The following is a 26261-nucleotide window of genomic DNA, read 5'->3' on the forward strand; positions in this document are numbered from 1 at the left end:
GGAGAAGAGAACCACAGGCATCCCTAACTCCCACCTGAAGAGTGGCTTCAGAGTGGCAGTGAGGTCATAATGGCATGGTGTAAGGTTGGAAAATCTGAGGGAGAAGAGTGAGGACATCTTAGCAAGTAACAAACAGCTAGCAACCCATGTGCATATGTCATGTGCTTGTTACTACTCGTATTGGTGGTTTTTTCTTCTTTTTTTGATTTTTTTTTTATTTTTATTTTTTTGACAGGCAGAGTTAGACAGTGAGAGAGAGAGACAGAGAGAAAGGTCTTCCTTTTTCCATTGGTTCACCCCCCAAGTGGCTGCTATGGCTGGTATGCTGGGCCGATCTGAAGCCAGGAGCCAGGTGCTTCTCTGGTCTCCCATGCAGGTGCAGGGCCCAAGCACTTGGGCCATCCTCCACTGCACTCCCGGGCCACAGCAGAGAGCTGGACTGGAAGAGGAGCAACTGGGACAGAATCCAGCGCCCCGACCAGGGCTAGAACCCAGGGTGCCGGCGCCACAGGTGGAGGATTAGCCTAGTGAGCCAGGGTGCCAGCCTCATGTTGGTGTTCTATATCATCTTAGGTCATCTTCGTCCTCACAGAATCTTACAAGATTTCTATCTTTTAATTCCCACACTACAGATGAGGAAAGCAGGGCTCAGAGATTCAGTAACTTGCCAAGAGTCACACAGTATGTAGAAGGTGTATCCAGGAGTTGGATCTGGTTTGTCAGACTCTAGAGCTGCACTCTTCATTGTGAAGTTAGGATCTCCCTGAACAATAGCACAGTGGTTAAGTACTCAGCCTCTGACGTCCAACACTCCTCACACTCCAACCATGCTACTTACTGGATCTGCCACTCAATAAGCTTGCTAGAGCTGCCACAGCAAAGTAAGACAAGCTGGAGGGGCCGGCACTGTGGCACAGCAGGTTAACGCCCTGGCTTAAAGCGCCGGCATCCCATATGGGTACCAGCTTGAGACCCGGCTGCTCCACTTCCAATCCAGCTCTCTGCTATGGCCTGGGAAAGCAGTAGAAGATGGCCCAAGTCCTTGGGCCCCTGCACCCACATGGGAGACCCGGAGAAAGCTCCTGGCTCCTGTTTCGGATCAGCGCAGTTCTGGGTTTTGCAGCCAATTGAGGAGTGAACCATCAGATGGAAGACCTCTCTCTCTTTCTCTGTGTAATTCTTTCAAGTAAATAAATAAATGTTAAAAAAAAAAAAGACAAGCTGGGAGGCTTAACCAATAGAAATTTGTTTCATAGCTTTGGAATCCAGAGGTACAGATCCATGGCGTGATGATGGTCGGGCTGGTTCCTTCTGGGAGCTGTGAGTGGGAACCTGCTCCCTGCATCTCCCCTGGCATCTGCTGCTTTGCAGTCTGCATTCTTCGGCTCACTGAAGCCCCAGGCTCTTCCTTCACTTTCACACGGGGGTCCTCCTCCTGTGCATTTTTGGGTCAAAATTTCCCTTTTTATAGGAATACCAGTCATATTGGCCTGAGGTCCATCCTATTGACCTTATCTAAATTATATCTACAATAATCCTATTTTAAAAATAAAAGCCATTTGGGGCCGGCGGCGTGGCTCACTTGGTTAATCCTCCACTTGTGGCACCAGCATCCCATATGGGCGCCGATTCTAGTCCCGGTTGCTCCTCTTCCAGGCCAGCTCTCTGCTGTGGCCCGGGAGTGCAGTGGAGGACGGCCCAAGTGCTTGGGCCCTGCACCCGCATGGGAGACTAGGAAGAAGCTCCTGGCTTTGGATCGGCACAGCGCCGGCCGTGGCGGCCGTTTGGGGAGTGAACCAACGGAAGGAAGAGCTTTCTCTCTGTCTCTCTCTCTCACTGTCTATAACTCAGCCTGTCAAATAAGTAAAAGCCATGTTCTGAGGCACTGGGGTTTAGGACCTCAACACAGGAATTTTGGGGGTAAGGGACCCAATTAAACCCATGGAGTTGGCAGTTGATTGCCCTTTCTGTGCCTCAACTTACTCATCTGAACAATGGGACTCCTACAGGGTCCTAAGAAGTCAAATAATTAACATACACAAAGCACCTAGAAGAGGGATCAGCAAAACCATCACCCAAGGGCCAGATATAGCCTCCACATGTTCTTAATAGAGCCAACAAGCTCCAAATGGCTTCTATATTTTTAAAGGATTGAAAAATCAAAAGAATACTTCTCAACACCTAAAAAATGATTTAAATTTCAGTGTCCACAAACAGTTTTGTTAGAACTCAGTCACAACTTATTCATGTGCATACTATCTATGGTTGTTTTTTTTCCCCAGTTCTAATCATTTATTTTTGTAGAACACACAGGAATTAGTTGAAGAACCAGAGAGGCAACACAATGCCAACCCCAGTATCTATGTCAAGTTTATTCAAATCCTTCTTGAGAGTATATGTAAGACAAATCTTTAAGTAAGTCAATTTTGCACTGCAGTGGCAGAGTTGAATATTTGGAATTCCAGTGGGTACCACACAAGTCCAAAAGCCTAAAATATCTATTGCCTGATCATTTTAAAAAAGGTTTGCCAACCACTGACCTTGAAATAACCTAGTATATAGCAAGAACATTATTAATATTGCTTACAGAGTGTCATAGTTTAAGCAGCCACCAGAATCCCAAATGGTGCCTGTTCGAGTCCTGGCTGCTCCATTTCTGATCCAGTTCCCTGCTAATGAGCCTGGGAAAGCAGAAGATGGCCCAAGTCCATGGGGCCCTATACCCATGTGGAGGACCTGCAAAAAGCTCCTGGCCCTTAGATTTGGCACGGCCCAGCCTGGCCATTGTAGCCATTTGGAGAGTGACCCAACGGATGGAAGATATCTCCTTCTCTCCCACTAACCTTCTCTCTGTATATAACTCTGTCTTTCAAATGAATAATCTAAAACAATTGCTTATGGGTATTAAGTTCTTATTAGGGACCAGTGTTGTGGCATGGTGTGTAAAGCTGTCACCTGCAACTCTGGCATCCCATGTGAGCATCACTTCAAATCCAAACTTCTCCATTTCTTATCCGGCTTCTTGCTAATGTGCCTGGGAAAGCAGCAGAAGATGGCCTAAGTATTTGGCCCCCTGCTACCCACATGGGTGACCAGGAAGGAACTGCAGGTTCCTGGCTGCTGCCTGGCTTTGTGGCAATTAGGAGAGTGAACCAGCAGATGAAAGATCTCTCTCTAGATATAACTCTCCCCCTCTCTCTATAACTCTGCCTTTCAAATAAATCCTCCTTTACAAAAATAATATATTAATACTGCATATGTTTTTCTACCTTTTTCATCAGAGAAGGAGTCATTTGTCTCAATAATCCTTTTTATGGCAAGGAGAATGTTCAGCTCCCAGGTCCCCATGCACAGCAGGCCCCGTGCGTCCTCGGGGGTGGGAGGGATGCCCCGAAGCTCCCAGTTCTTCCTGAGTTGGCTGCATCCCAGCACACTCAACAGCTGCTCCCCTGGCAGAATCAGGTCCAGGCCAGTGAGCCTGCTTCCGCCACCACTTGTCTCAGCAATTTTGCTTCCCCCACTGCACAAGTTCCCAACAGCTTCCCTGGGTGCAAAGGTGAGCACTTCCAAACCTTACATTATTAACATCTGGGGGACGCCAAGGGCTTTTTCTCCTTCAGTCATGTCAGCAGTTGGTATCCCAAACACAGCATTTTTCATTGCTGTCCGAAGCCTGTGCTTCCGGCCGACAAATCATGGCAAATTTGCATCTTTGGAACACATTTCATGGGCCAAGTCAAAGAAGGGAAGCCTCACTTCATCATGAGGTTCATCTGGGACACCCAGGAGGCAGAGCGCAGAGGAAGATAGAGGTGGCCATGACAGCAGCATGCAGGGGGGGGGGGGGGGAGAGAAAGAGAGAGAGAGTGAGCAAGCGAGCAAATATTCCCTGCTGAGTCAGCAAAACTGGCTGGCATGGAGAAAAACCTACAGTTCAGATGGGGTGAGCACTTTTCTTGCAACAATTTGAAGAGTAGGGAGTGCTGACTGCCAAAGATGCCACAATTGTTCTGGCTCAACACATCCATGGCTTTGTATTGCATGGTATTTTGTGTCCACTTAAGTTTTTTTTTTTCTTTTAAAAGTGTAGGATTTAGGAATGAAACCAATTTATAGGCAGTTAAAGTCTTCAACTCTTAATTAAAGGTTTGCATTCAGCCCTATGCATTCAGCCTGGGAATTTTCATCCAGATCTCCCAGTTGCCATTGGGGAGGGATGAACATTTCTAAAAATAAGTCGGCGGCATGTGCATCACTTTTCCCTCTGAGGTCAGACCATTGTCCCCTAGGAGGACACAGCTGCTGTTGCTGCTGTTGGGCCAATGTGGCTCGAGTGAGGCTAGGAGGGAAGTAGCTACCTGGTGGAAACCCAGGGCGAGAACATCTTCCCCATAAGGGACCTCGGCATGGCTCCGAAGGGACCCCCTATTCTAGAAAAGGCCCTCTCTCTCCCAGCCTTGGTTGTGTCTCAGTTCTTCTCATTTTACTCTGCTGTAAGCTCGGCTTCCATTGCTGAGGCCAAATCTCTTGGCGACAGATGACACCTCCCTTTTCTCTCTAGCCCCCCATGCAGTCTGGAGACAAGTCCTGGGACTTCCATCCAGGACTTGCCATACAATCTGTGGGACCCAGTGAGCAGTGCAAATGCAAAGCTCCTATCCAGAGATGACTCAAGATTTCAAGGTTGCACCAACAGGGCAACAAACCAAGCACAACGCCTTTAGACAAGGGACCCCGTGACAGCGTAGCTCACATGCCCATGAAGCCAGCCCTGGTTCTACCTGCAGAGCCGTTTAAAACCTGCTCACTTGTCACCATCTCTCCTGCCAACAGCCAGGCTGGAGCTCCCACCAGGACCATGCAGTCTCCTACCTGTGGGCTCCTGCTTCTGCCTTTGGTCTCAGGCTGCAGCTCAACCACCAGGGTGTGTCCCATGACATCCCTCTCGTGTCCAAAGCCTGCTACTGGCTCTTCACACCTCCCAGAGCAAGAACCAGTCCTGACGGTGACCTGCACATTGGCCACACCATGCAGGACTCTGGGCACGCACTTCCACCTCTGTTCCAAGCACACTGGGTTCCAATCACACAGCATCCACACTTGCTCTGAAGCAGCCAGGAGCGCTTCCTCATGCCATGTCCCTTGTTCTTTCTGCTGGAAGCTCGCCCATTGCACGTGTGCACCCTCTGTGCTCCCGGTCACATCTGTTTAAGTCTTTCCCATTCAGCAAGCATTTATTGTGCACTGATGATGGGTCAGACATTATTTTAGGCCCAGATAGATCCATTACCTCCGATCATTACTGATGTAGGACATCTACTCTTATTACTGTTTTTCTGGAAATTGTCTATAAGCCTTAAGTAATGGATACACAGAACTAATGGCACCACTTTAATAACCCTGTAAAAGCGACACTGCTGTTACTGCAATTTTATAAATGGGGGACCTGGTCAAGTGACTTACCCACCATCACGCACCCATTTTTCTATTGGGTAACTGATCTTTAACATACAGATGTGTAGGAATTGTTTATGTATAATTGCTATCATCCATTTGAGTGTTACCTGATTACTGTCTGTATAAGTAGGGGAAGCCCACATTTGGGGCCGGCATTGTGGTACCAAGGGTTAAGCTGATGGTTCAGACAGCTACATCACATATCAGCGTGCCAGTCTGAGCCCTCTGGCTATTCCACTTCTTAACCTAGCTTTCTGATAATGCACCTAGGAAACAATGATGGCCCAAGTACTTGAATTCCTGACACTCATGGGGGAGACTCAGATGGAATTCCTGGCTTCTGGCTTCAGCCTAGCCCAGATCCCACTGTTGCCACCATTTGGGGAGTGAACCACCAGACAGAAAATCTCTCTCCCCCTACCTCGCTAGCCCGCACCTTTCAAATAAAGTCTTAAATTTTTAAATCCCCCTACTATCCTTGTATCATGCTTTTCATTCATCAATTACATATATTAACAAAAACATTTTATGTAACCTTGGGGATTGGTTATCTATGGCTGTTACAAATTACCTCCACACCCACAAATTATCGAGATAGAAGCACAAATGCTTATTATCTCACTTGGATTCCAAGGGTGGAGAGTTTAGGAACAGAGGCTGCAGATCAGATTATATTGTGAGGTTGCAGCCCAGCTGTCGGCCAGAATTGCCATCATCTCAAGACTCAATGGAGGTGGAAAATCCACTTCTAAGCTCGTTCACATGGGTTTTGGCAAACCTCGGTTTTTCACTGGCATTTAACCAGAGAGCACAGTTGCGAATTGCATGGACTGCCCCATGGGGTTGTTCGCTATTTGTCAACTTGCTTTTCCCCTAGAGTGAGGGATCCCAAAGCAAGAAGGGTAAGGGGACGCTCGGGACAGAAGCCACAGCTTTCATAACTTCATATAAGAAATGGAAGCGTATCACTTATGTGTTCTGCTGTTGGCTACATGGACTAATCTTGGTGCCATGTAAGGGGGAACTGCCCGTTAATGGGTGGGATCACTGGATACCACCTTGGAGGCTCCCATGTTGTGGGCTCATTCTCCTCCTCCATTACTCACGTGCTATAGAAACACACACACTTTTAGCATATTTTATAAGAAGAAAGATGGGGCCAGCATTGTGGTACAGCAGGTTAAGTTGCCACCCGCGATGCTGGCATCTCACATCAGAGCACTGGTTCAAGTCCTGGCCGCTGCACTTCCACCCAGCTTCTGGCTAACGCACCTGGAAAAGCAGCAAAACATGATCCAAGCGCTTGGACCCTTACCACCTATGTGGGAAACCAGGCTGGAGTTGCAGGATCATGGCTTCAGCCTGGCACAGCCCTAGCCACTGCAGCCATTTGAAGAGTGAACCAGTGAATAGAAAATACTGCCCCAGCCCCCACCCTGTATATGTATATGTGTCCCTCTCTCTGTCACTCTTTCAAATAAATAAAATCCTTAAAGAAGAAAACTCAGTCCTAAATCTGAGAAGGACTCCCAAAACCAAAGAGTTTATGCCTTCCAAAATTACCTGTCTAAAACTTACATTGCAAGCAACAGAAACCTTGTGGTTATTTTAAGCAGGAAGCTTTCTTTACAGTTAGTTGACTAACTCAACAGACCCTCCTGCAACTGGAAGGTTATAGCTTTAAAAGCTATACAGCCAGGCACAACATGGAAAATTCATCCCTGGAGCATATCCAGTAGAATACATCACAGTTTGCAGGCCCAACACTATCAACACTGGACACCAAGGTTGTGGCTAGGATCAAGACCTGCAGCTAGAATGAGGAAGTTGCCGCAATAGACTACACCAATTTCTCATTCAAGGTCAAGGGCAGGAACATTTGATGAGTCCCTTAACGGTCTTCATGAGAAAACAGGTACCCATCCTTTTCAGCTTATATGCGAGAATGGGCTATTTCTCAAAGTTCACAAGATTCCTGCAGAGTACCAGGTTCCACTCCCACAACTGCCCCTGACCCTGGCTACCTACTAATGCACACCTTGGAAGGCAGCAGAGATGGCTCAAGTGCTTGGGTTCCTGCCTCCCACATGAGAGACCTGGATTGAGTTTTTGATTCCTAGCTTCAGTCCAGCCCTGGTCATTTCAAGGTATATGGGGAGTAGACTGGTAGGTGAGAATACTCTTCCTTTCCCTCCCCCCGTCTCTGTCCATCTCCCTTCCTCTCCCGCTCAAATAAATTTTTAAAAAGTTATTCTTAAAAAAAAATTCTTACTTTGGAGTATTCCAAAGGGGAGGCAGGCACCTAAGGTATTTAAAAAGAATTTCTGTCTTAGTTTCCAATCCATCTCCAGAACCACAAGACACTCAGCAAGCTTTACTCCCCTCTATGGGCCACGGGCACCTGGTGCAGCTACAGGTGCTAAGTCTGAGGACTTTAAGACCGTATCTCTGCGTACACTCAAGTCTCCAGTGTCAAATGGCTGTGTGTGTGCATCAGAGGAGCCCAGAAAAACACTGCCATATGGCAAAGCTCTTAAGTCGGGGAGCCTGGGGCACTAGAGAGAAAAATGAGATTCCAAGTGTCACTGAAGATCCTATTTTATTTATTTATTTTTTTAGAAGCTGTAGTAAGATGGCTTTCTGGTTCCATAGTGACACATCCATCAGTCTCTCCTTGGGAATGGGGAGGACGTTGAGAGATCAAGACACTGCTCTTAGAAGTGACAAAGAAATAACTGAAATGTGGAGGGAAGAGTCGCAGTGTGGAATCCAGGGATCCAGGTCATCAGTCAGCTAGCGCTGTGTAACAAACCGCCCCAAACTCAGTGGCTTGAAACCATGAACACTGATTACTGCTTGTAGGTCAGCGAGGTGGATCTGTTGGTCTGGGTGAGGCCTGGCGGATCTTGGCAGGACTGTCATCACCTGTCTGGGAGGGGCCTCACCTGCGTGACCTCACTCATGTGGTCCGGTGGTGGGCTGGGGTCAGCTGATGCTGGGAGATGACTGAAACGTACCTCGCATCATCCAGCAGCTGGGCTGAGCCTCGTTCTCAGAACTCTTAAGCAGGGTTCCCAGAGAGAAAGGAAGCGATCAAGACATCCTGTAGTCCTGATTGAGAACCTTCTCACAGCCACTTCTGCCAAATCACATTGGCCAAAATAAGTCAGCAGCTCAGCCCAGATTCAAGGGCTGAGAAAATACTCACCCACTCCACCTCTGGGTGGAAGCCGCTACAAAGCTGCACTGCAAGATAAGCGAAAACAGGAAGGAGGTGCCGAATGGGGACATTTAGACCATCCATCTACCCTACCAATGATTCGGACCAGCTCTGCAGATAACTTCCATAGGTCTGGGGAAAGTCACTGCCTCACAGAATCTGTTCCCACATCTGTAAAAAAATTATTTTAAAGATTTATTTATTTGAAAGACAGAGTTACAGAGAGAAGTAGAGACAGAGAGAGCGGTCTTCCATCTGCTGGTTCACTCCCCAGATGGCCGCAACAGCCAAAGCTGCGCTGATCCGGAGCCAGGAGCCAGGAGCTTCCTCAGGGTCTCCCACGCGGGTGCATGGGTCCAAGGACTTGGGCCATCTTCTACTGCTTTCCCAGGCCACAGCAGAGAGCTGGATTGGAAGAGGAGCAGCCAGGACTAAAACCGGTGCCCATATGAGATGCCGGCGCGTCAGTCCAGGGCTTTAATCCACTGTGCCACAGAGCCGGCCTCCCCACATCTGTAAAATTAAAGGGCTGAACTGGTCAAGGGTCTGCGAATCACACAAACACTGTGTTAGCCAATACAGTTTGACTGGAACATAGCCATGCCGGTTTGCTTAGGCCTTGTCCAGACAGCAAAGCTGAAATACTTCCTACCTATCTGATCCTTTTCAGAACACGTTTTCTGCCTCAGAAGTAACTGCACCCTCAGGTTGATTTCTGTTGCATGCGGCCAAGCCTGCCCTGCAAATGCACTAGCATTTATTGCATGCCTACTGAATGCTTTAGTACTCGCTAAGAGAGGCAGGGCACTGTGGGGCCGAGAGAGTGGATTCTAGAGCAGACTGATGGCTCCAAACACCCGCCCCATTTCATCAACTGTGAAATAGGATAACGTCCCAACCTCGTAGTGTCGTCAGATTCATGAATTAATAGATGCTAAGCACCTAGAGCACTCTGCCTAAATATTCCTCAGGTTTAGGTTTTATTCATTACCTGCCTTATCTCAAGGAACATTCAGGTCACCCCTTCAGATCAGAAAGCAGAGACAGAAAAGGGGAGGAAGCCGTGGAATGTGCCAAGCTTGGGGAGGCAGAGCTGGGACCGGAAGGCGGGGCTCCATGGCTGGGCTTCGTCCCCATCCAGCCGGACCACCACCCGCTGGCGTCCTCCCAACACGGAGCCCACCGTATGGGGGCTCGTCTGTGACTGCACTCTGGGGGCACTCAGCCCTGCCCCATCACTCCTCTCGGAAATGCTGTTCTACCAGCAACTGCTCTGCCTATGGGGGGTCGAAATAATTCAGTCTGAGCCTGACTGCTTTGATCCTGAGGAAGGAGAGAGATAAGGAAGAGGAGAAGGGGAGAGGGAGTGAAGGGGAAGGAGGGGGAGGAGGAAGAGGGAAGGGGGAGAGGGAGGGAGGGAGGGAAGGGAGAGGGGGGAGGGAGGGAAGGGGGAGGAGCACAGAAAGGAGACGGGGAGGAGGGAGAGGGGGAGGAAAAGGACCAGAGATCTTATTCCAGTAAAAAAAAGACAACTTAGAAAACTCCCACACTTGAAACGAACTTTTGAGAAACTTGGTGACTAAATTATTTGAAGAGGTGAGGCACACACACACGCATGCACACCCCAAGGGCCTCAGATCCATGCCCTTGGCTTTGGCAGGAACCCAATCGGGGCATCACAGGCAGGTTGCGCTCCTCTGAGATCCCACCGTCCAGCAGTCCCTCCTTCTGGAATTGAGTTCTCACGTCCCACAGTTTAGTTACCTGCAGTCAGCGGCAGCCTGAAGATATTCTTATGAGATAGAAAATTCCAGAAAGAGTTCCTGTTTTTAAACTGAGCAGCATTACGACATCCTGCTCCGTCCCACCCAGGATGTGACTCATCCCTTGGTCCAGTGTGTCCATGCTGTACATGCTACTCGCCACTGAGTAGCCAGCTCAGTTATCAGATGGGCTGCCTTGGCAGCTCAGAGACTGTGTTCAAGTAACTCTTGACAAACTTAATAGTGGCCCCCAATCACAAGAGGAGCAATGCTAGAAATTTGGATATGCCAAAGAGAAGTCATAAGTGCCTCCTTTAAAGGAAAAAGTAAAAGTCTAATCAGATCCTTTGAAGAGACCACATTCACAAACTCTTATTATGGTATATTGTTATGACTGTCCTGATAGTTAGCAGCTAATCCCTTACCACACCTAACTTGGATTCAATTTTAGCAAAGGTATATATGTATGGAAAAACATATATTAGAACAACACATATGACTATATAGATTTATAGGTAGAAATATAGGGTTCAATACTCTCCTCTGAGGTTCTTGAAAGACACCCACTATGGTAAGGGAGGACTACTGTATTAGTTTCCTATTGCTGCTATGACAAATCAACACAGTCATAGGTGAGAACCACATAAGGTATAATCTCACCATCCTGGGGGTCAGAGGCGCAAGAGGTCAAGGTGCTGGCATGGCTGTGCCCTTCCTGGAGGCTCCCAGAGTGGAGCCACCTCCTTGCCTTCTCCAGCTTTGAGAGGCTGCCTACACCCCTGGGCTCCCTACCAATTTCCAAGTCGGTCATGGCAGGTTGGATGTTTCCCACAGAGCTGTTTCTGTGTGTGTCTCTCTCGTCCCCCATTTGAGGACCCTTGGGATTACATGGGGTCCACTTGGATAAGCCAGGGTAATGTCCCTATCTTAAGGCCACCTATTGCCACCTGCCTTCCATCTGATGCCTTCGCTCCCCTTTGCCAGGTAACATCACGTGATCACAGGTTCCACGCGGTTAGGACATGGACATCTCTGTGGGGAGGGAGTCATATTCTATCCCCGTTCCCCCACTGTGGATTGGTTTCTCATTGTCTTCCCCACCACTGTTTCCCCTGCGCCTAGAACAGAGCTGGTCTCAACACACGCAGTAAACATTCGCTGGATGCAGTTGAACACCCTCTGCATATCCATTCTTCTTCCAGCCTGAGAGCAATGCTCTCGAGAATCCTTTTCCTGCGGCATGCGTGTGCCTGTGCCTCAGTACACATGTCCTTAGGATCAGGTGGAAGCCAGGCCCACAGAGGTGGTCGGGAGAGAGAAGGGGAATCCGGTGTGGAAGTGTTAGCGCCGTCCAACACCCGCCTCCCAAGTTCATTTGGCCATCGTGGTGGCCTTGGCCTGGAATGGACCCAATGGCAAAATGTGAGGAACATAAACAACTCGGAAGAGGTAGAGCACAAAGGGGTGGAGTAATTATAGAAGTGTGGAAACTAAGTGGGTCTGGGGTGGGGGGTCTCAAATCCAGGGCTTCCTCTTTGGTCCCTGTGCTGCTAATTATTCGAGATGAGACACAAACAAGACAGTACAACCACACTCTAAGTTGTCAGCAAGCCTCCTTGTTACGTAAAACAAAGCCTAAGTTTGTTGGTACTCAGCCATGACACTTGCTAATCTTAGCAGAGAGAGGACCAGTCTCAGGCCAGAGCCTTGGGCAGGCTCCATCTGCACGGAGTCTGGGCCCACCAGTGCAGGTGGCACTGGTTTGAGGGGCACTGGGGCCAAATCTCTGGTCTCTGTTGAGGAAGCAGAGGCCCCAAGACCAGAGGCAAGGTTCTCAAGGTCACAGGACTTTGTCTCCTGAATCCTAGCCCAGTGTCTGCCTCCTGTGTGTGTGAGGGAACCCGAGAGATGACAAGAGAGAAAACGGGTCGCTCATGACTGAAGGCATGCGAGAAGGGAGGGAGAGAGCAGAGAGCTTCCCTCTCGAGCCAGATTGCTGAGCACCAGGTCTTGGAGAGGAGACAGAAGAATGTGCGGGAGCAGAAGGCAGGATGAACCAGTCAGACTCCCTGCTGTGAGGGAAGCCTGCGCCGTTCTGGCCCCAGCCATCGTCACCAAGAACGCTCTGGGTTTGCAGAAGCAAAGGGGAGGGGCCGTGCCAAGAAGCAGTGAGGGGTGGGCCAGGAGCCAGGGTGCACAGCGCCCCTACCCCAGGAGGCTGGACTTGAGGAGGGCCCTGGTGTGACCTTGGGAGCCAGTGAAGTCCTTCAAAGGTGCCGCCCCGGGCCGGCTACTCACCCAGACTGACAAGTCTCAAAGCCAGCCCTTGCCCTGTCTCCAGCCAGACGGGCCGCCTCCTGGCAGGCGTGCAGTCGGCCCTGGCTAAGGATCGCCAAAACTGCCTTCTAGGAAAATGGCTCCACCTTCTGCAAAGGACACTGAAAAACAGCATGCACAGTGGAGGGTCTCAAACTTTGTTCCTTGGCGGAAAGAAGCAACTGTGTTTACAAACACATTCCTCAACTCAAGATTGGCCAATCCATTTCCAAAACAGTGTTGGACCAGAACTGAGTGTGCAGGCAATGATATATGTTTGACAAGGGATGTGGACATGTAAATATGTAAAAGCACTGTGGCCCTGATGAAAGTTGCCCCAAGCCGTGGATTCTGAACCTTGGCTCTTTGATGTAACTGGGCCTCCTCTGGGAAGCAGCTTGTCATACATGGAAAAACACGGAGCAAACCGTCCTCCAAGCTCCATTCCTTGTCATGCTGGGAGAGGCTTGGGTCTGAGGCTTCCTTGGGCTTAAGAGGCACCAGAGCTGATGCCTGCAGTGTTCACATGCCCTATAGGCACCAGTTAGAGTCTCAGCTGTTCCACTTCCAACCCAGATGCTAATGCGCCTGGGAAAGCAGTGGAAGATGGCCCCTGTCACCTACATGGGAGACCCAAAAGAAGCTCCTGGCTTCTGTGCCGCCCAGCCCTGGCCATTGTGACCATTTGAGAAGCGAACCAGTAGATGGAACATCTTTCTCTGTCTCTCCTCCTCTCTAACTCTGCCTTTCAAATAAATTAAATAAATCTTAAAAGAGGCCCCAGGTTTGAAGAATCATGATCTAAGACAATACGAGCCTCACATGAGGATGATCCATATTCAGAAAAATCTTAACCTGCATATCAAAGCTGCCCAATTGGACTTTTTAAAGGTAAGCCTCTGGCCAGTGAGGCTGGTAGGACTCTGATACCCAACTCTGCTCAGATTCTATGTTGCTGCATGACAAACCACCCCAAAACTTAGCGCCTTGTTCAAAATAATATTTTATTTCTTCCACCATTCTGTGGGTCAGCAGTTTGGACTGGTCATTTAGCAACTGATTAGCAATGCCTGCTAGGGACACAAGACCCAGGAGTGGTAGCATGGGTCCAACATGTAGTCTGTACCTTTGTCTTAGGTCTCTAAACTGCCTCCTCCCTGTTGGACAAAATATGTGTTTCCATTATCTCCATCCAGGGCTCATTGTGTGGTTGTATATGGAAGGCAGGTCAAGACCCATTCTGTTGACTTGCACACCTGTATCTCTGGCCCTCCTAGCCTGGTCTCAAGGGGGATTTATAATCAACAGCAACACTTGGGAGATGGGATTCAGAAGGTGGCATCACACAGTGCCTTTGATATTTGGTGACCGCATGGAATACATGCTTAGAGACAACGGGGAATGGACTTGGAAACAAAGAACGCATTTCTCTGATAGCTGATCTTTTTTCTTAGGAACTCTTGGGACTTTTGCATTTGACTTCCTATTACATCTGCATTGGGATTTGACATGCTACCTAGGAACTGGCCTCATCCCTTCTGTTCTAGGCAAACCTCAACCTGCAAATTACAGTGAAGTGAAACGATGCTAACGGTTCAGAGCCAACCCCAGGCTCAAGTCCTAGGCTTCCCGCTTGTTTGCTGGACGACCTTGAACAAAGTCCCTCAGCCTTCAGGCCTCGGTTTCCGTCCATGCTCAATGGGATCTTGTAAGAAGGGAGCACAGTATCTTTGTAAAGTTCCCGATACCAGGAAAGTGTTTAAGAAAGGCTGCTTTCTTCCCTCTGCTTTCACGCCCTCCGGGTTATTTTGGGCGCTCCTGGCAGGCACTGGTGGATGGCTTCAGAAGATGCCTCACGGCCCAATTATTGCACCAAAGGATCAGAGCCTGTGCTGGCCTCCGCCTGTACTCTCCCTCCTCTCCATTCTGATTCAGCTCAAAATAACTGAGCTTGGGAGGACCCAGTCTGGGTGTCTCTTTGTATGGAGCATCTTAGAAGATTAAAAACCTTGAATCCTATAGCTACTGTTGAGTCAAACCCAGAGTCTGTCTGGTTAATTAACTTTTACCTCCAACCCCAGGCTCTGTGTGTCTTTGTAGCTGGCTGCTTTTTTCTTAATTTTGAAAATATATATTTTAACCTGACGGATACTAGTTCAAAATTTTTTGAGGGTGATACATACAAATAGGTTTTTTTCTAATCAGTGAAATAGTTTCAAATAAAGAGTAATTGTCGGCCGGCGCTGTGGCTCACTTGGCTAATCCTCCACCTGCGGCGCCGGCACCCCATGTTCTAGTCCCAGTTGGGGCACTGGGTAATAGTCCCGGTTGCTCCTCTTCCAGTCCAGCTCTCTGCTGTGGCCCGGGAGTGCAGTGGAGGATGGCCCAAGTGCTGGGGCCCTGCACCCGCATGGGAGACCAGGAGAAGCACCTGGCTCCTGGCTTTGGATCAGCCTGGTGTGCCGGCCATAGCGGCCATTTGGGGGGTAAACTATTGGAAAAGAAAGACCTTTCTCTCTCTCTCTCTCTCTCTCTCTAACTCTGCCTGTCAAAAAAATTTTTAAAAAAAGAGTAATTGTCCTCTCATTCCTGACTCAATCCCACTCCCAGTTCTTCTCCAAAAAGACAACAAAGGAATCTTGCCAGAATGTTGTATTTATTAAAAGTAGGTATAAGGGATATAAACATTGTTTTTATAAACGTATAGTTGTAGATTCAGGTACACATATAGGTAAAAATCAAATATAGCTACAGAATCAAATACAGAAAAATAGCTATAGGCACATTTTTTACTAACAGAAGCACACTGAGTACAGTTTCGATCATTACCCTAATGTTTCATTTCAGTGTGTGTCGATCTGCTTCACCCTCGATAGCTACATTACTGTTTTATGCGTTATTACTCCATTCTTTGGAGGAAACATCATTTTTCTTCAGTCTTCTATAGACTGACAGATGGGTCCCTCTCCCTCTCTATGCCCCTCTCCCTCCCTTTCTCCCCCGTAACTGCCTTTTAAATAAATAAATAAATAATCTTTTTTTAAACGTTAAAAAGAATGAGAAATACAGAGCTAAACTTCTGGAGGTTGGGGGTCTAGTGATGGAAAAAGACAGGGTGTGATGGGCACGTGGTGGTGTATGGTGATAGGGGCTACGCAGCTGGAAATGTTCACTTGGGCAAGTCAGGCACCCTCAAAGCACACAGGATGTTGGGGTGTCTGTGTATAGTGGGGAGTGGGGCTATGTTCTTCAGATACTACAGAAATGCAACATTGCTCATCCCTCTCTCCCACAGACCAAGTCACTCACTCTTTATCACAGCTTTTCTTGGTTCAGGAGAACCATTCTCCAAACATCCTGGCCTGTGTGACCAACACCACGGGAACGCCCCAGCACCCAGACCAAGGGGGACAAGGCCATGCTTTGGTTACACGATGCCGCACACTCAAGCAGCACAGAGCTCACTGCTGAAATTCTACCAAGCACTTCAATTAACTCTTCCCTTGGAATCCAGTAGGCTTTTCAAGGTTTTTTGGAACCGGGATCAGGGACCAAAATCCAGTTTTGGATGTCCAGGGGTAGGGGTGTTTGGACTAACTTATAGTAGATCCTTTAACTGCCCTGGGGAGTTCTTCTTCTTGATAGAGTCCCGAAGGAAGCTGGTTTCCAGTCATTTTCCATAAAAACAGAACAAAAACATGGTATTTTAAGAATTCTAGCTATTTCTTCTGTTATTTAAAAAGAGCATACATAGGAAAAATGACTAAAAGGAAATAAATACACCAAGTTATTAACCACGATTATCTTTGTCCTGATTTTTAACTTTCTTCTTTACACACTTTGTTTTTCCAGAATTTATATAGTAAGCACACATTTACTATTACAAATGCTTTATAAAGATTGATTTTGTTTTAAATTTCATTTATTTGAACTTCCTACATCAGATGTGTTTATTCAACAAATGTTTATGAGGCACCTCCTGTGCACTGCGTTCAAGTTAACTAACTACATACCAAGGGCCATGCCCTGTTTTATAAATGAACTTTACTTGGAACACAGGCACATCCTTGGTTTACTATCATCGATGGCTGTGTTAACTCTGAGAGCAGAGCTGAGTAGTACAACAAAGACCACATGGCCCACAGGAGCAGAAATACCTTATATCTGACCTTCTCCACAGAATGTTTGCTTGCTCCTGTGTCACATGAGAGGCTCTTAGGTAATAGCAATGAAGAGCAGGCAAAAACAAAAACAAGACACATCCCCAGGGTCATGAAGCCCGCAGTTTTTGCCTGCTCGTTGTGAGTTCCCATCTTCCTAAAAATGGCTGCTCTGGGCTGCAGGAAGTGCAAGCCGGCTGGTGGTATTCACAGCTGAGTTCTCTGTGGTTAAAGCACTTTCTTGATGCTCCAGAGTTTGAGAGACCCCGAACCTTGGTTTCCCAGTCAACAGTGAACTTATCAGTAACCCATGACCCTACCTCTACCCAAACAATGTCTGGCACAAGCTAGGCAGTTGTTAACTTGGAGCTGTTCTTATCCGCACCACCCAGGGGTCTCCAAATGGATTCACCAACCCCTGCATGGGACTTGAACTGCACCTGGTTTGGAGGCCAACGCTTGACAAGCCTGCAGAACTCGCACATCTGCAGGCCTTAGGTTCTTGTCCTTATGTACCTGAAATGGTTGATTTCAGGCCCATCCAACTGGGGGTGTCAGACACACGCTACCAAAGGCACATGGTTTTGTGCAAAACTCAAGCATCCCCCGGTTTGAAGACAAGAGATGAGGAATCAAATTCCAGAGCCCGCTCAGTAAACAAGACTCCCTGTCTCCCACCAACACGCAGCCAACACCTTTGCCTTCTGCTGAATGGCATCTCCTTGGAAACATCACAATAAGCTCACAAAAGCCTGCAAGAGCCTAGAAGCTCGGCGGTTCACCCAGCAACAGGAATGTGCCTAAGTATCTTATTAAAGAAGCATTCATTGGGGTGGCCTCCATGCCAACCTGCTAGGCACGGGGAGACACAGCCAAAACAGGTGGCTCTGTTGGGTAAGCGCTCTGATTAGGAGCTTGGAGTGTCTCCTGATTCAATTAAGGGAATGCTAGGAACCTTCCATTTTCTCGATGATTTAAAATAATGATAAATGATCAGGTGGAATTGTTTCTTTAAACAAAAAAAACCACACATTTCTAACAGAAACTTGGGAATGTAATCATGCCTTTTTCTGGGAAATTGAGTGAGCTGTTGGCCACTCGGGTCATCTCCCCCACAGAAGCCCACCCTCTGTGAGCAGCAAGCCCCACCGCAGCGTGAGTCACCGGGGATTTGGAGGGTTGCTCTGCATTGCAAAGATAAACAAAACAATAATAATAATAAACCAAATTTAGTTCCCAAAGAGAGGAGAAATGATTCCGATAAATGTCCACACTGGAAGGAGCCAGCGACGCAGCCGTAGTTAGCAAGAGCTGCTCCCTGCACAGGGAGAGCCCCTTGCTTCTCGGCGGCTTCCGAATCTGGTGTGTAAGCTACTTGTGAGTGTTTTCTTCAGACAAAATACTCTCTTGTTTCAGATCAAACTACCTAAGACAGGTTTGCTTCACCTGTTTCATTCTGGGGTCCTGGATGGGACAAGGAATTGGGTAAAGGAAGTGAACTCCCGCATGCTTCAAGGGCAGCAGAGGGCTAAGGTTCCCCTGAGACGGAAGCACATTGCACCTGAGTTCAGACAGCCCGAGTTGCCATCTAGCATGTCGGATACACGACCTGCAGGGAGCCGCCTAGCATCTGCAGCGTTGGCTCCTTCGTGTGCCACGTGGTAATAATGACAGTATGCCCTCATGGGATGACTGGGGGGAATGAGTAAGATAGTGCCTGTGAGACACTGCCCATGATGTCCAGGAAGCAGAAAGTGAGTAAAACTGGTAGCAGTTACTGCTAGCAACCTGCACAGTGAGGGCATTGGCTGGCAGTGGCCTCCCAGGATGGAGTGCGCACTGCCTGCATCTGTGGACCTCTCGCACACTCCGCTGAAATGTCTCTGGCCGGCCTCTGCTGCTTGGTCCTGGTTCTAGCCCCTGGCATCCTGCGGGGATGGGGATCATCTCTCTTGTACTTGGTATTAGCAAAGGTTTGCTTTTATTAACAGCAGTGAAAACAAACTAGTGCAAGCTTTAGCATTAAAGAAAATGAAGTAGAAAGATGCTGGGGCATCTGGTTAAGTCGAGAAGAAGCAGAGATGGAAAGGAAGGGGGAGGAATTAGAGGAGTCATCAGCCTTAGGGGTTACGGGAACAAGGCAGGCTCAGGACTCGCCTCGTCAGAAGGAGTCGAGAAACTTGTTTCTAGCACTAATGTGCACAAGCTTTACCTACAGCTCCAAGAATCTGGCTGCCTCAGCCCGGGTCAGGTGTCTTCCCCTGCATCAGTCAACCCTGGCTGGGGGGCAGAGACACTACAGATCTGGTGCTGGAGAGTAGAAAGCATCCCTTGGGACAGCAACCCTTCCAGGCCTGCTATGAGGACAAACCACGGCACAGGCCCTCCGAGGGTGGGGGGAGTCTGTCCTGCGGGCCATGCAATCATTCGGTCTGGTCCTGCTAAGGCAACCACAGGCAGGACCTGAAATCAGGAAGTCTACAGCAGGCAAATGTTAAGCTGATGATTTTGTATGGCCTGTGAATATGTTATCAATCTCCAAACGGCCCTCGGCAGAGAGAAGGTTCCCCACCCTTGCAAAGAGCTGATCTCCAGGGTAACGTCCTCGTTCTTTCAAACACTGAGGTTAGAGTAATTCAAAGCACTTGTGTGATTGCTAAGTTTTTGGACTAGAAAAGTGAGCTTTGTGATAACAGGGGACTATGTCCCATTCACCAACGTATCCTATCCCTTAGACCGTCATGCTCTTGGACTACATCTGATATTCCTGCCACTGATGAATCCATTCATTGATGATTAATTATTAATTTATTAATAATTTGGAAGGGTTACTTCCTTCCAAATGTGACTCTCTCAGCCAGTTCTCACTATGATGATATACTTCAGTGTCCATGTCCTATTTTATTTGCACGAAGTAGGAAGGATGATAAAATAACTCTCAAGTCTTATTTTCAGTCACCTGAGGTTTTATTTGCCCATCTGTTCTGGTTGTCTATTCCAGTGTACATTCTATTTTTATTTTTTTTAAGATTTGTTTTATTTGAAAGGCAGGGTTACAGAGAGGGAGAGACATCCACTGGTTCATTCCCCAAATGGTCACAGCAGCCAGGGCTGGGCCAGGCTGAATCCAGGAGTGTCTTCCAGGTCTCCCCGATGGTTGCAGGGGCCCAAACACTTGGGCCATCTTCTGCTGCTTTCCCACACATTAGCATGGAGCTGGATGGGAAGTGGAGCAGGTGCCCATATGGGACGCTGGCATCTCAGGTAGAGGCTTTACCTGCTACACCACAACACCAGCCCCTCCAATATACACTCTAGAACACGGTGACTTAAAACAATGATAGAGTTGGCTCGGGAGTCCAAGACAACGAATTGAACAGGAAACGGTGGCTTGGTTCCTCTCTTCCCCACGTGGCATTAGCTGGAGCAGCTTGGCTGGGGACTAGAGAACCCACTTCCAGGATGGCTGGGAAGTGTCTGCTGAGTGTGTAGACTGGGAGGTCACTTCCTCCCCACAGATGCCTCAGGCACGCTCACAGCAGAGGGACTGGGCTGCCCAGGGAGCAAGACAGAGAAGTACCAGTGTTTGTGTGACTCAACTGTTAGGAGAAAATGGCAGCAGCGGAGAGATTGTTACCTCGGTTCTTTTTCTCACATGGAAGAAGAATTTCCAAGCAGACAGCAAAGAGATTTAAAAGCATTGATTAGAATCAAGGACCTCCAGCTGGAGCAGCATGGGGGCGGGTCTTCCAAGAGAGGAAAGAACCCTCAAAGGCCCCATAGCATTCAGGTTTTTAAGTACAATTTCGAAGGGAAAAAATACTTGTCAGATTGGCATTGAGTTGCCAGGTGGGGACAAAATCATTGAAAGACCTGATTTACAATCCTTTACCCTCACTGGTTTGCTCCTGCCAAAACAAACAAAAATCCAGGGGTGGGATAGGTAACTTGTTTTTACAGTAAACTGTGAGCTCAGATGCTCCCTTGTTATTCTCATGGTAAATTTGTAAATTTGGGGATTGCTAAGGAAGCTTGATCTGCTCAAGATAAGCTTTTAGGGGGAGCAGGCACTTTGCTATTCCAAATTTCTACCAGGGGACCACCTGGACTGCCTACTACCCATTTGACTGCTCACACAGCCTCAGAGCCTCTGCCATTCCTTACTGGTCAGGCCAATCACAAAGGTTGCCCACTTCAAAAGAAAGGGATACAACTTCACCACGTCAGGGAAGTGGCAAGTCACATGGAAAGGAGAACATGTCGGGTGGAGGGGCATTTGGCACAGTGGTGAAAAAGCCACCTGTGACACCTGCCTCCCACGAGGCAGTGTCTGGGTTCAAGTCCCTGCTCCACTTCTGATCCACCTTCCAGCCAACGCACACCCTGGGAGGCAACAGTTGGTGGCTCAGTACCCAGGTTCCTGCCACCCATGCAGGAGACCTCAGTGGAGTTCTGTGCCCCCAAATTAAGTGTGGCCCTGCCACAGTTGTTACAGGCATTTGGGCGAGTGAACCAGCAGATGGAAGATGGATCACTGTACCCAGCCCCCCTTTCTCTCTTTCTGTCTTTCAAGTATTAGTGAGTTAATTATAGGGAAGAAAGCAAGCACATGGGATAAGACACAATATGGTGCCCATCTTTGGAAAACACAATCTGCTACCCCATCTCTTCCCACGTGGCCCGGGCAATCAAGCTGAGCTTCAGCCCTGCAAGTTTAGATATTGTTGATAGCTCCTCCAATCAGACAGCGCTCTTTTAAGTCTTCTACACTGGGCATAGCATTAAGCCCTGGAAGTACACAGATAAATGAGAAAATGATCTCCCACTTGGGGGCTCACAGATGGGAAGAGAAGATAAAGAATGGAAATCCGATGCACCGAGTGATTCAGCCCAAGTAGGTACAAGCAGTATTGGCAGAGCAAAAAGCCATCCGTTTTCTCTGGGGTGGAGGCTATTTCCTGGTATCTGTGAACACTTTGCTTTGGTAGACACGGCTTCTGTCACGCTGCTAGGTTACCATTTGCAGAGGTACTGTGTATTCCTTGAGAAGAGCATGTGGAAGGCCAGATTGCCTGTGTTGTGCTCTGTGCAAGCCACATCAACCACAACCACGCAGTATGGAGCTGCTTCGCTAACAAACGGAGGGGTAGCAATGGGAGCTGATGTTTGGCCTCAGTAGGTCCTCCAGGGAGTCTTGAATTTTTCACAAGGGAGAGAACTCCAGAGATGATTAATAATATAATACTAAATTTTAATATATTTCAGTTTTCAGAACATTTCTCAATTTATAGAAAATCTAAGAGCAAAGAATTCCCACATACTGCCATTTCACTTTCTCCTATTATTAACATTTATGTAAGTTCGGTGCACTTGTGCAGTTAATGAGCCAGTACTAATGCATGATGATGAACTGAAGTCCATAGTTCCTTCCTAGTTTTAAATTTTTACTTAGTGCCTCTTTTCTGCCCCGGATCCTACCCAGAGCACCACGTCACATTTAGTTGATGTCCCCTTGGGCTCCTTTCGGCTGTGACAGCTTCTCAGCCTTTGTTTTTGATAACCATGATGGGTGTGAGGAGTACTGGTTACACAGAGTGTAGGATTCCTCTCTACTTGGGTTTGCCTGGTGTTTTTCTCATAACGAGACTAGGGTCATGGGTCTTTGGGGGGAAGACCTCAGAGACAAATTCCATTCTCATCAAAGCCACAGAGCTTCCCACTGTGGAGTGCTGTGGAGTTTAACCTTGATCACCTAGCTGCCACATTTCCCCAGTGCACAGTCACCCTGGTTTCCTTCCCTCTTTCCTCCCATACTCCTTGGAAGGAAGTCCCTGCATGCAGCTCCCACTTCAGCAGTGGGCAGCCTTCTTCCTCCTCCTGGGGAGTCGAGTGTCTACATAAACAACTCAGGATTCTTCTGGGACAGCTGTCTCTTCTCCCCCTTTTACCTATGAATTCATGTGGATATGGACTCAAGGATATTTATCTTCCATTGTAGGTTACAAACAACCTTGCTTTATCTTTTTGCTCCCAGTGTTCCAGATTGGACCATTCTGAACTTTTTCCGTTTCTCTCTGCCCACACCCCTCCTGCTCCATCCCTTTGAGGCATCCCATCAAGTGGAGGGAATAATGACGTTTTTGCACGTGCTTGGCCAGTACTGAAGTGGAGAGGGTACGTTGTCACCCATGTGTCTAACTTAATCGTTCCAAGGAGCCTATGGTACAAGTGTGCACACAGACAGCTAAGGAAGCTGAGATGCAGGTGTGTTCTATAGATTGACCGCGGTCACAGAGCTCATCAGTGGTAGAGCTGGGATATGAATCTAGGCTGTCTGGCTCCAAATCCCCCAACTTTGAACAACTTGAGTATTGAAAGGAATTCAACCCATCTAGCCTTCAACCTGCTGAAACACAGATACTGGTTGTGTGTGAGTCCGCAGACAAAAGGGACCAAGAACCAACTGACAGAGTTTGCAACAGCCAGGAGCAGTGACTACCGTCTCTCGGAGTCTTTTAGTTTGGTTCTCCGCCTCACCCCACCCAGTATGGGCAGTCAAGAGAAGCTGGCCTGGAAATCCACCCAGATGCAAGTGTGACAGATGCGTGTGCTTCCCCCTCACAGGAGGCTGTGGAAAGACACCACAGACTTGGGAGGGTGGATGCTAAGGTTGACATTTCTAAAATCCAAAGGGGGATATTTTGGGGCTTGAGTGGGTCTTCTTGGAGTCCTAGATTGCATGAGCTCCCTGCACCCACTGAGGAGCAGGCCCTCAGCACAACACACTCCGTTCCAAACCTCGAAGCTCAATCCCCTCCATGTTCTCCTGCCGCCCTGCACGTGCCAAGCTCGCTTTCTGCTGGGAATCACCAGTCACTGGTACACTCGGTTTAAAGAAAATGGAGGCCCAAGCCCCCATTGGAAGGTCCCCCAGTGACTAGATCTGGTTCCAAGATGGAATGCAGCGTCCTGGGGCGCATGCAGCCCACATGGGCTGGTCACAGCTTCCCCAGCCTGCACAGACTAGAGCTAGAATGGACAGCACTAGCTCTTTTTCCAGCAGATGGAGCACCAAAGGTCTTGCCTCCCCCAAATCACACTCCATTCTCCCAGGGCCATGGGCTTGCTTTCCATGGTTGAGAAGACAGTAGCACCCTGCACTATGAGGTTCAATTTTAGCAATCTCGGTGCTGCCTCTAAGAGGGTGGGGGTGGCTCTCAGTCTGAGGGCAGCTTTTCTTGATCAGTTTTTGCTTTGGAAGATGACACCAGCATCCTTTAGATTTCTTAAGGAAATAGAACAGAGCCAAAGTAGGCTGCAGCACCCAGCTGGGGTGTGAGACCTTGCTCACAATGCCTGAAGAACTTCAAAAAGTTACAAGGACAATGCCTAATGCGATCCGCTCATTGACATCCAAAGGAGCCACAGAAAACTAGGCCATGGGTATAATGAGAGGCAGAAATACTGATAAATGGAGAGGAGATGCCCCATAGCATCCCTGCAAGCTTCGCCTTCCTACTTGGAGAATAAAACAGGATGGCAGCGGTGACTTTCAGAAGATGTCAAAATTGTCTCACAACGCCGGCAGGAGCTAACTTTGTTTTCTAAATTTAAAGACATTGCAGCTTCTATAATTTGTCTCCCATGAAGCTACACCTTTTTTTTTTCTTTTTTTTTTTTTTTTTTTTTTTTTTGGTTCTGGCTTTGTTGCTAACTCACTGTGTGGACACAGTTCCTCACCCCCTTGGAGAATGTCCAGTTTACCCATCTGTGCACATCTGCACAGAGCAGTTTTACCTGGAAGGTTTGCTCACCAGGCCCTTAAACAAGGTGTATGTCAGATGTCCAGGGCCCTTCGAGAAAATCAGAGGTGACTCCCATCCTGCAGAGAACATGAAATTCATACAGACACACACGGCATAAACCTCGGAGCTGCTCACAACTCTCAAAGTCCTCATTCCATCCTGACCACCGCACTTTCAGAAAATAGAAGTGGGGTCCCTTTAAAAGCAAACAGTGGTTATGTTTGTGCAAGAAGCCAGTCCTCTGGCTTACACCAAGGCCACCGGCTGATGTTAGAGTATCTTGACCCTTGGCTGTGCTCTTTCTGAAGACTTCTTTCAGGTTATAGCCCATCACCACGACTGGGGCACAGTGACCCAAGGAAGGAGGAAAGCAAATCAAAGTCAATTAGTTTCTAATGGAAGCAGTTATGGTTAAAGACCTCACTGAACTATATTAAATGGGCAGATACTATCCTAGGCAGGGAGACTGCCACAATGCGCAAATGCTCACAGCACGGAGGAGGACATTAAAATGTTTAAAGGAAACAATGATGCAATAGTACAAGCTCTAGGATAAGGGTAAGCCAAGGCACTATGGGAGCACAGGTGATGGGGACCTTCTCTTCCACAAGGCAGTCAGGGAAGCCTTCCTGGAGGAAGTGCTGGAAGCTGAGGCCATTGGAATCAGTAGACGTTGGCTAGGTGAGGACGTGGGGTGAGTGGGTTCAGGAAAGGAGAACAGCATGTGCAAAGGCACGGAGGTAGAGAGGGCTTATTGCATTTCAAGGTGGGGAGTAACAAGGGAGCAGGATGGCGCCGAAGTATGCAATAGCAAAGATCAGATTAGGGAAATCGCCAGGAAGAGATTTTTAAGGCAAGAAGTTGCAGGCTCAGATTTTGCCATTTGGGAACAGTTCTGTGGCTATGATGCAGAAAACGGTCAGGAAACAGTCTGAGGATGCCCTGAAGATGTCAATAATCAATGAAGAAAACCACCATTTACTGGACGCGTCCTCCCACTCATTACCACCTTTGACCCCTGGAACATCCGGGGGAAGCAGCATGGACGGCGACCACGCCCATTTCACAGAGGAGGAAGTGAAAGCTGGGGGACGGGGTTTCTCAGGCTCCGCCTCCTCGAACTCGTGGTCCAGATCATTCTTTGCCGTGTGGGGCTGGGCACTGATGGACGCTCAGCAGCATCCCTGGCCTGCCAGGAGCATCCTCCCGCCCAATGCAGTGACGAACCTGTCCTGGATGTCCCTGGGGAGACACAATCACATCTGGTTGGGAACGACTCTTCTAAAAACAAAGTCCACTGTTGACACAAGCGAGGATGCCAACCAGGTCTTCCATCTCCAGGGTCTCCATTCTCTCTACCCAGCTCGGTCCCTGTTTGTCCCATCCCTCAGGGCCTTGCCCAACATGATGCATCATCCATCAGTTCGCCCCTGAACATCATGTTTTACTGGGAAAGTCTCAAGAACAGATGCCGCTTTGCCCGGTCCTTTGGCTTTCTCATACGTGAATACAAGGATGATTGTTTTTTTCTTGTCCGCTA

The sequence above is a fragment of the Lepus europaeus genome, chromosome 21 (genome assembly GCF_033115175.1).
Source record: "Lepus europaeus isolate LE1 chromosome 21, mLepTim1.pri, whole genome shotgun sequence".
In the NCBI taxonomy this organism is placed as follows: Eukaryota; Metazoa; Chordata; class Mammalia; order Lagomorpha; family Leporidae; genus Lepus; species Lepus europaeus.